Source organism: Sparus aurata, chromosome 7 (genome assembly GCF_900880675.1).
Source record: "Sparus aurata chromosome 7, fSpaAur1.1, whole genome shotgun sequence".
NCBI classification, from domain to species: domain Eukaryota; kingdom Metazoa; phylum Chordata; class Actinopteri; order Spariformes; family Sparidae; genus Sparus; species Sparus aurata.
In genome coordinates, this window is record NC_044193.1 from 2,070,213 (window position 1) to 2,081,544 (window position 11,332).

Consider the following 11,332-nt stretch of genomic DNA (forward strand, 5'->3'; position numbering starts at 1 on the left):
CCTCTTCCCGTCTCTGTGTCTTCCCAGTTCCTCCATCCAACATCACCATTAGCTCCAGTAACACGTCAGTCAACCTGAGCTGGGTGCCCGGAGAGCGAGACAGGAACCACGGCTTCCACGTCAGCTACCTCAGGAAGAGCCGTAAGAAACACTGAAAGCACTAGAACATGTGGTCATAGGATCAAATATCTGATGTTAGGTGGCGGTTAGTCAGGTGGAAACACCGACTGTGTCAGTCTGTGACATTCTTGTGTGTGTGTTTGCTGCAGCCGGGAGTGACTGGCAGGAGTCCGAGGTGTTGAACTCCACGCAGGGTTTCTATTCGCTGGCAGGCCTCCAACCAGGAAGTCAGTACCACCTGAAGATCATACATGGAAACAACACTCACTGGGAGGGTCTGGCCTTCACCATGGGACCTGGTATGTTTGTTGGCCGGCTGTAGTCACCTGTATGTAGGTGAAGGAGACAGGTGTGTGCCGGTGTTCTGAAAACAACAGGAAGTTCTGGCGGTTGACACTTATCTGCAGTAAATAAAGGTCACTGCCACAAGTTAAAGTCCGGCAGCACCTGAGTGAAAATCTTTATGAAGGATTTTTTTGGTTTTGTTTCCAATCTGTCTTCAATCTGTGTTCAGTTCCGACAGAGATGTCCGGCGGGTTCGCCGCCCAAGGCTGGTTGATTGGACTCATCAGCGCCATCGTGCTGCTGCTGCTGATTCTGCTCATCCTCTGCCTCATCAAGCGCAGCAGGGGCGGCAAATACGCAGGTACGACTAAAACAACACACTCATGTACACTTGACAACTTGACATGCACACAGGCACGTAAATTACACAGTCAGTCTGCAGCCGAGCGTTTCTGATGCTGAGGTCTTTTTCCTACAGTGAAGGACAAAGAAGACAAGGAGGTGGACTCTGAAGCTCGGCCGATGAAAGACGAGACCTTTGGAGAGTACAGGTGGGTCTCTCCTCAACCCGGGTCGGACACGCCACCCAACACTAATATTAAAACCTACAAACTGTGCAAAAAGCAGAATTCTGTCTCCACATGAGAACAGTTAATGGTTTCTGACCACAAAGCAGAATAAAAAATAAAGGAATAAAAGTCTTTGTGGAAATATCAGAACTGCTCCGGCAGGCTGAGTCCGGCAGGGGACGGCATGTTGTTAACGGCATTGAATCTAACCGACCACAGGTACATTTACAGCTAATCAGCTTGTTAGCCTGCAAATTAACATTAGCAATGCACTTCTGAATGTCCTGCAGAATGTTTGTTCAGTCGCTCATGTTCAGGTGCAGGACGAGGCGTTTGTCAGTTAGCTAAGAAGAAGACTTCAGCAGGAGGGCTATCAGCAAGCTAATGTGGGTTGATTTCAAACACTGCTGGAAAAACTGCATAGACCAGCAGCACAACACAACATATGTTGTGTTGTGCTGCTGGTCTATGCAGTTTTTATGCAGTTTGGTGCTGGTCTATGCAGAAAAAACTGCATAGACCAGCACCAAACTGCATAAAAACTGCACAACATGTGTTGTGTTTTGGTGCTGGTCTATGTAGTTTTTCCAGCAGGGAAGTCAAAGTTTGTTTTTTTGAAGGATCTCCATCAGCTGTTTCTCAAAGCAGCTGGAACGCTAATGTAACTGTTTTTAACAAGATCTAATTGGCTGTAAGGAAGCAAGTTCTCAATCTGTGTAGACATTACAGAGTTACGGGTGTAAATGTGAAGATCAGAGGCCTCAACACTAAAACATATACATGTCTCCCTTTTGGTTCTGATTCCTCTGGTCTGCTTCATCTGCTTTTGTAACAACGCATCGCTGATTCAGTCAAATAAAATACTATTATTTATCCATTTTAATATTGTTAAACAACTTCTTTTGGTGTTAAATCATTTTGTTTTATTGTTTCTATATTAAGTTGGGATGAAACCTCCTCAGCCTCTCGCTCTAACACTCCTGGTTCTTCGTCCTTTTCATCTCACTTTTCTTTCTTTCCTTAATGCCTGCAGATCCCTGGAGAGGTGAGGAAGTTTACCGCCTCTTTCCCTTCTTGTGCTCATGACTGTGTTGTGATGACGTGTCGTTTAATGTCGTTAATCCTCCTCAGCAGCAGAGAGAACCACACCTTCCTCCTTGGTTACCTGATGTTGTCATAAACATCCAGGATTAAACATCCACAAGTGCTGAGTTTTATTACCAGAAACTTAACGTTGATTCAGAAGAAATGACGTGAATTATTTGGAGCATGAAAACATTATTTTATAACTAAAGATGGACTGACAGCAGCAGAGTGGTGAGAGTCAATGTGTTGTTGTTGGTCTTTACTGCTGGACATCACAGCCTCCGCTTTTATTTGGGACTGCAGTTGCTTTAAAATCAGGGTTGCAACCAGTGGCGTGCACAGACTTTTTGAAGGGCAGGGGCGAAAAGAAGGGCACTTTAGCTCACGTTTTTGCCACCCAAGAGGGCAGTTTATCATGTTTTAACCAGCCATGGGGGCAGTTTAGTGTGTTTTGCCAACCAAGAGGGCACTTTAGCGTGCGTTTTGGCTCCCAGGAGGGCACTTTAGCGTGCGTTTTGGCTCCCAAGAGGGCACTTTAGCGTGCGTTTTGGCTCCCAAGAGGGCATTTTAGCACGCATTTGTGGCTCCCAAGAGGACACTTTAGCACGCATTTTGGCTCCCAAGCGGGCACTTTAGCACGCATTTTGGCTCCCAGGAGGGCACTTTAGCGTGCGTTTTGGCTCCCAAGAGGGCACTTTAGCGTGCGTTTTGGCTCCCAAGAGGGCACTTTAGCGTGCGTTTTGGCTCCCAGGAGGGCACTTTAGCACGCATTTTGGCTCCCAGGAGGGCACTTTAGCGTGCGTTTTGGCTCCCAAGAGGGCACTTTAGCGCATGCTTTGGATCCCAGGAGGGCACTTTAGCACGCATTTTGGCTCCCAGGAGGGCACTTTAGCGTGCGTTTTGGCTCCCAAGAGGGCACTTTAGCGTGCGTTTTGGCTCCCAAGAGGGCATTTTAGCGCATGTTTTGGATCCCAGGAGGGCACTTTAGCGCATGCTTTGGATCCCAGGAGGGCACTTTAGTGTGCGTTTTTCAACAATTGGGCCCCCCCCCTTGTTCACACCACTGGCTGCAACCAACAACTATACTCATATATTTCTATATATATATTAAGGTTTAACATATCAAAGTGTTTCGTCCTCAAACGCCTCGAAAACATATTCAGTTTTCTGTCACAGAGGAAGAAAGAAACCAGAGAGTATTCACATTTATGAAGCTGGAGTGACAGAATTAGCTCTGTAAATCAATAAATCTAATATCATAATAGTTGCTGATACATCGATTAATCGCTGCAGCTCCTCTGACTTTTTCCTTCTCCTCTCTCAGCGATGCAGACGAGAAGCGCTCCGACAGCCAGCCGTCTCTGTGCGGGGAGAGTAAGCTGGGCAGCGACGACTCTCTGGCCGAATACGGCGACAGCGTGGACATCCAGTTCAACGAGGACGGCTCGTTCATCGGCCAGTACAGCGGCCGGGGGCCCGTTCCCCACGGCAACGAGAGCTCCGGCCCCGCCTCCCCCGTTAACCCAGTCCCGCCTCCACCCATCGCTCCATCCATGTCGAGCATCCTGAACCGACCCAGCTAGACACACACACACATTCATTACAAAGCATCTCACACTCACACACACACACACACACAAAGGGACAGACCACTCCTGAATCCACTGCCTGTAATGTTATAGTGCAAGAACACACACACACACACACACACACACACACACACACACACACACACACAGTCTCAATACATTCCACAGGTTTATGCAGTGAAGCTGTTTACAGGATGTCTCGCCTTTTCTACGAGTTTACACACACACACACACACACACACACACACACACACACACACTCATCTACAAGCAAACACCACCCTTCACTCTTCTATCAGAAAGACAGAAGGACGTGAGGACGGGAGATATTTGCACCAGCTGTTTGTTTCTAGTGACGTCAGAAAGCTTTTCCTCCCTCTTGTGGTACCAGTCGGCATTTTCCTGTGAGATCTGATGTCCAACAGCAGACAGAACGACACGTTGCACTCGAGGTTTTTAGGGAACCGATGTAAACATAAAACAGAGTCATTATTCCACAGCTGTTACATTGTGCAGCCAACATTTACTTCACAATGACAAGTTAAAGCTTGATTAATCTGTGGATCCATTCATTAAATTGGGTGCCACCACACGTACGTGCAGTTACGTAGAGATTAGTTGTTACTCTCAACATACGGTGACGATGATGTCACTCTACGAGTGTTGCAGTCGACTTACATGTTACCGAACACGTTACTGAAGTGTTTACTCTCTTGCACCCAGTTTCAAGCTGGCTGGTAGTTAGTTACATTTCCATAACAACAGGCCGACAAACATGAAGGTGTGTTTAACTGATGCTGTCGTGGTCGAAGGAGTGGCTGCAGAGAGTCTTCCTCACAGCAGCTAACAAAGCTCTGCTAATTCAGGCTTTGACTCCGTTTCATTTCTTCCAAATGCTTCAGAATAAAAGCGTGCTGTTATGGCAAAATCAGGAAATGTTTGGTTTTCACCAGCAGTTCCTGAACACGACTCCTGAACAGCTTAACGTTAACTGAGCGATGAAACAGTGAAGGAAAGCAGAGACGGCGCTCTGGCCCCGCTGAGGAGACGGTCGTGGAAGCACTGGTGATAGAAAAGCAAATCAGTGCCCCAAAACAGAAACATAAGGAGGGATTTACAAACAGCTGGTGCAGCCCGGTCCAGGAGAGGAAGATGATGGCTGATGTGATGAAGAGTGAGACCAAGAAAAGGGAACAAAACAAAAAAAATCACTTCATCCTGTACAAACATTTAAGTCTCATTAACACATTTAAAGTCGTATTCATTTGTGTTTTTTTTATATATATATATGAACATCAAACACTTTCAGTTCCACGTTGTGTGCGTCTCTGTCCTCGTCACCACTCTGTGTCTTCGTTTACGCTGTTTGCGAGCTATTTATTTGTGTTTGTGTGCATGCGTCTGGGAATGATCCGGCTATTTATTGATGTGTGCGTGGCTGTCAAACCTAAGATGCACGGCCCCTCCCCGAGGCATTTAGTTCATATTATAGCGTGCGAGTTTAAAGTGCGACTGTTTCTTTTGCGTGACTGCGTGCGTGACTGTCCGTGCTCTCCATCCCTGCCCTGTAACCTGCAGCGATGGGAGATCTGTTGCCTTAAGAGAGTCCAGCTGAGCCTCCTCTCCTCCCTCTTTCCATCAGTCCATCCATCATGTCGTCCATCTCTCCTCACACTACATTCCTTTTGCATCGTCGTCCTCCTGTTCGCTCTGCAGGTAAAAAAAAGCAGGATGAGGATAGTACGGTGGCCCGGAGAGCTGCAAAGACTGCAAAAGACTGCAAAACAAAAACAAATATCTGAATCGTGCAGTCGGAATATGTGACCAGCTGACCACGTTCATCATGAGTTCATGTTCTCACAACCTCAAACATTCGATCTAAACCTCCTAAATTGATCATTGCGGTTGCTGTCGGTGGACTCAGTAAGCAAACCTGTGTTCCTGTGACATGATTGGCTGTTTGTCTTCTTCTGTAGTGATTAAAGTGCATCAGCGCCCCCTTTTTCAGTGCAGGACCTGTGAACACCTGCTGAGTCTCAGTTCAGGGTCTGCATCCTCTGAAGGACTCGGCCTTTGTGGTGTTTGAAGGCGAGTCCTTCAGAGAGACCTTGTTAACCTCGTCAGCCGTTGTTAAATGTGACGGTCTAGCCTTTGGAGCATTTCCTGGTTGCGTCACCAGATGTTTTACCCTTACGTCACCATTTCTGCCGCCCAGGCCCGCGAAAGTGACGATCTACGCCACGTGATGTCGCCATTTTCTCTCTTTCTTTCTACTTTTTCGGGCGTGCAAGGAATCTTGGGATATGTGAGGCCACGAAGGATCGTAGCGGTGCATCCTCCAGAAACAGGGAGAAGAAGGAGCATCTGGAGGAGCCTTCAGACTGGGACAGCCTTCATGTTGTGATGTAATCAGCCTTCAGATGCTCCTCTGAAGGATGCACACCTGAACTGACACACAGCAACCATCTGTATCTTTATGTTTTATACTTAACCAAAAGTCGGGTACATTCTGTGGAGCAACCGTCCGACAGAGCGACCTGTAGAGCTGCTGGACGCCGGCAGGAATCTTTACAAAATATACGTCATGTGCTCGTATTGAACGACACGTAGTTTTAGCACCGACAGAAAGAGTCACCGTGCACGTTTTCCTCTGAATGCTGCACGCGCTAGTTGTCTTCACCTGCTCGTGTTTTCTGAGGTTGCAGTTTTCTGAGCGCTCTGGGCCACCGTAGAGTGTGAGAGCAGACCGAAAGACACGCCTATGCACACACACACACTACCACACACACACACACACACACCATGCACGCACCTAATGCATTAAATGGAGGCCTATGGGAAGCGGTCCTCTGTAGCAAAAACCATATAGGACCCTCTGAAGGAGAGAGGGAGGAGGAGGAGGAGGAGGAGGAGGAGGAGCTGACAGAAATAGAGAATCTGACGTGTCGTTCTCTGAATGTAAATAGAACCTTGAGATTGTCATTTTTTTATTTCCATTGCTTCTTTTATAAGATGATCAAATTGTACGTTTTTTTATTATGCTGTGTTTGATTTTGTGCTGCAGCGCTCCTTCCCCCCGACCCGCTGCAGCCTCTGTACCATACCCGACCCACCCGACCCACCCGACCCCACCCGACACCATCGTCTCCTCTTAGATTTGTCGATTAGTAGCCCAGAGACATTTAGAGAAGACTAGAATCATAGCGAGAACAACCACCCCTCCCTTCATCGAGTTTCCTTTATAGTGCTTAGAGATGCAGCAGATAATATTGATTATGAAGAAGTCACGTCATAAATGTTAACGTTTATACCGAACGCCAAGGCGGTGCTGTTTTAACGGACACGGGCGAGACGTGTCCTGCAGCCCTGACGGAGCGATACTGGAAATCAATCTTAATACTTAGAGGGTTTATTTTTGTGGCTTCGCTTTGTCGGATAAACTCAGTCTGACGAGTGACGTGAAGCAGGATTATCGACCAGGGATTCCCAAGTGTTTGGACCCAGAGCTGAAGTTTGTTTTCTAATGTTTGTGGAGCAGAGAGGGAGCGGAGAGACGAGCCTGAGGACTCACTTCACACTCTGAGCAGAGAAGCGTCATCGTGCTGTTTTTGTATTTTTTATTTTTGTCACAAATCACATTCAAAAGACCAAAAACCAACCGTGTGTTAGTCCGTCTCTCAGCTGAAGACACAAATATGTAGTTTCATTTTTAAAGGCTTTCAGCTCCTCATTGCTGTTTTTATCAAACACAGTTTGTAGGGGACTATTTTCAGCGGCGGATTAATCCACATCAGGTGTTCCAGTGAGTATCTGTGGCAGCAGGACGTGTGTTGGCTCAGAGGAAGAAGATGTAATAATACCTGTTAGTCGACACATTAATGTCTTTGTGGAGAACAACCACACAGTCGCCCGGAGATAAATAATAAATAATAATAATAATAAAAGCTTTCTTACAGTTCTACATGTTTTTACCCTCTCCGGCTAGTTCAAAACGCTGCGTTCCCGTTAAAGAGCAGCTTGTGTTTCCACGTGATGTGAGTGTCAACATCAGTCCACAATGAACCTCACAAACAACAGAACAACAGCCGAATATCAATTTACTCTAACGTAACAAGTTACTTTCAAACGTGGTCATTGTACGCGTCACACACTGACACACCTGGCTGCCGCTTTAAGATTCAGACACAAAGACCCTCGACTGTGACGACTGTCCTCCTTCACTAATAATCCACAGTCCAACATGATGCCTTGTTAAACGTCTCCCAGGTCTCGACCCGCTCCGGTCTTCCTCTCTGCTCCTGATGCTGTCTGTCTGTCTGTCTGTCTGTCTGTCTGTCTGTCTGTCTGTCTGTCTCTGTCGCAGCCTTCTTTTATACATATAAACACGTTGGGAAAAAACACAAAAAACTAGTAAAAAAAAAACAAAAAAAGAGAAAAACTTTAGTTATAAATAATAACAATACTGCTAATGATAACAACAACAACAATAACAACAATAACAACAACAGTGCTATTATCATTTTATGATGACGCGCTCGGTGTCGTCATCAGTAGCAGTGATGTGATCAGTGACATGAATCAGTATCACAGGATCGAGCAGGGACGTGATCACAGTGGAGGTGGGGGGGGCGGAGGATACAGGGTGGGGTGGGGGGGGGGGGGTGGGGGGGGGGGGGGGGGGGGGGGGTGACGGGGGGGGAGGGGGGGTGTACTGCAATATTGAGGTGTGCTGATGTTGTACCTGCTTGTTGCATTGTGCGCTGTACTGTAGCTGACAAACTAACCCCCGACTGTCAACTAATAAATAAACATGGACTACGCATATCCTGAACAGACCTGAGGGAGTGTGTCTTTCTTCTGTGTGTGTGTGTGTGTGTGTGTGTGTGTGTGTGTGTGTGTGTGTGTGCAGTTTGAGTTGAGGAAGTACGGAGGACTGAAACTGCCAAAATCAAAAATGAATATAGAAATAAAGATACGACTCGATAAATCAACTAATATGCTGCACTGATTTATCAAATGTGAAATAATTTGATATTTCTGTTTATAAGGTTTGAAATTAATAACAAAGAGAAAGAAAAACAGACAAGGGGAAGGTGAAATATTACAGAAATAAATACAATATTCCAAAGGGACAAGAAAGACTCAAAATCAGAATTTTAGTTTTAACAATATTATTGAAGTGATAATAAACGAGCTGTTCCTAGAACAGTAGCCCTTTTTACACAGCGACGCCGCATTATCTCCGCAGCGGTGGTTCACCAATTCTCCGTCGATGGTCGTTCACACAGAGCGAAGCAGCTCCGCCTTAAATATGAACCGCTGTGTGATTCACACAGAAAGCCGGCGATGTGGCTCCTAAAGAGGGGTGACGGTACACAATGATGATGACGTCGGTGTGTTTTCAAGGTGTTTCCCAGGTGTCCTCCTCTCAATCTAAGCCAGCAGACAGTTTAGAATCGTGTGAATGCTGTTATGTGATGTGATCAAGATCCTGACCATCAAACATCCTGGAAAGTTACAAAGTTATATTTTAAACAGGTCACTGTCTGACTCTGTCACTCGTGAGGACGGAGGCTGTTTTCTGGGGGAAAGTTCACTGAAGTCTCGGTCGGGAGGGCTGACCATCACGGTGATTTATTTTCCTCACAAACACTCGGTGAGTTAAAGTTTTTGCCGGTGACAGACGCTGTTTTTCAGGCAGAAATGTGACGTAGGACAGACGCTTCTCCACCTACAGCTGTGGTATCTGTTTTCTTCATATAAGTTGCCAAAGACACGTAACGTTGCTTTGAGGGACATTTCTCTTTATTAAGTTGAGTGAAGGACCTGTGTTGTTATCAGACTGTAGCTTGGTTCTCCAATAATACGGCCCTGATTCTACCTCCAGAGGCGGATCAGCGCCGGAGCAAAATTTCCCCCCTCGCTGCCTCTGAAACTTTCACACAGAGGAGGAGAATTGGCGCAGGATCCCTGCATGCAAACGGCCTGTGAATGAGGCTAGTGTCTGATGCTAGAGAGGTGGCAGGGTCCGCCACATATAAACACAGTCAAAGGTCATGAAAACAAAGAGAGTTTGTTTATTTAGTTTGTTGAAACTGATCTTTTTTTTTCTCAGTAATGTTTCTTCACCAAAAAAAACTACAGAATGCTCCTTTAAAATGTATTTTAAACTGAATTTGCGGCTAGGTCCGCAGATTGAGACAGAAGGCGGTAAATTGGGGTCTGTTTTTGTCAGGCCTAGGCAAAATGAGGACTCAGATGCAGACAGAGAACGGTAAATGCAAGCTTTTATTCTGAAACTCTCAGTATCGACTTCCAATAGAGCGACAACTCAACAGGCTATAAACACTTAACTCGTCTGCTCAGACGAGAGACTAATGAAATAAACAAACGTGGCACAGGCACAAAATATAAACAGAAAATCGCTCCCGAGGGAGGAAAACACAAAAGGGCTATATCTGCACTGATCTGAAAGGTAGAATAATCTATGAAATGTTAAACAAATGAAAATCGCTCACGAGGAGGATAAAGCAAAAGGCTATAAACAGAACTATGCTACACAGAGCTAATAAAACTACAAATCAAGACGCTCCCGAAGGAGGAAAACTCAAAGGCACTGTGAAATTAACTGGCTTCACTAAAGAACGAGCTGACCAAAACTTTAGCAAAATCAAAAGTGTTGTGACGTTCACGAACGAACCAAGTCTATTGAACGGCTCGTTAACATGAATGATGGGATCTGAGTCGCAGCTGGGAACCGTTCTTTTTCTTTTTTTATATCACTGTGTGCTCCTCCTTTGCTCCTCTCCATGAGTGGGACAGAGAAGTTACATGGGGAGGAGCAGCCCAGCTGCACGGTGCCTATTAGATATGCAAATATAGCATGACGCCACCTGAGTTGTGCACGCTGCCTTTGCACAACCCCCCCCCCCCCCCCCCCCCCAAAAAAACACAGAAACACGTGACTGCCCTGCTGCCTCGGAGAGCAGAGCAGCTGCAGCGGTCTTAATTAGGAGGAGGACAGTTTTGTTCCAGATCTCTCCCCATCATACCTCCCAGTGATTATTTCCAAGATAAAATGAGTTACCACCAGGCTGGCTTCTTCAAACTTAATACATTTAAAAATGTGTCAAATGAGCCAGTTTTTTGAACGGCTCTTTGAAAGGAACGGCTCACCAAGATCCGGCTCCCCCTCAAAGAGCCATAAATCCCATCTCTAAAAATCACTCTTCTTCAGACGAATACAAAGAATAAACAGAAAATCCAGCAAGGCAATACTTCACAATAACTGTGGCAAGGCTGTGATACGGGGCTGGAGGTACACGACAGGACGAAATACACCAGGGAAGGGAGCACAGGTGAGAACAATCAGGGATTAGGGGAGACGTCAGACCGGTAACACGAGAGGAGAGTTACTTTTCAAAATAAAACAGGAAATTCACAAGACAAAAAACCCAAGACAGGACAGCCCTCACCGCGGTGTGACAGTTTTTGAGGGAACACTTATTCCACCTCCATTGCTGTAAATCTGAGCCGTCGATGTGCCGGCCTCTGCGTGAGCTCGGCGGAGGTGTGGATGACCTGCACTGTTGTGCGACCCACAGCCGGGGAGTTTTAAAACCAGGAAACAACTGATCACAGCAGTCAGTCCATCACTTCATCCGCAGACGTCAAGATGAGCAA

General features: G+C 46.3%; 1 protein-coding gene across 1 annotated transcript in view; it reads left to right on the forward strand.

The window, feature by feature from the left end:
* LOC115585697 (uncharacterized) overlaps positions 1-11,332 on the forward strand; it is a 510,933-nt gene that overhangs the window by 388,476 nt on the left and 111,125 nt on the right. The gene's annotated exons all lie outside the window — the stretch shown is intronic.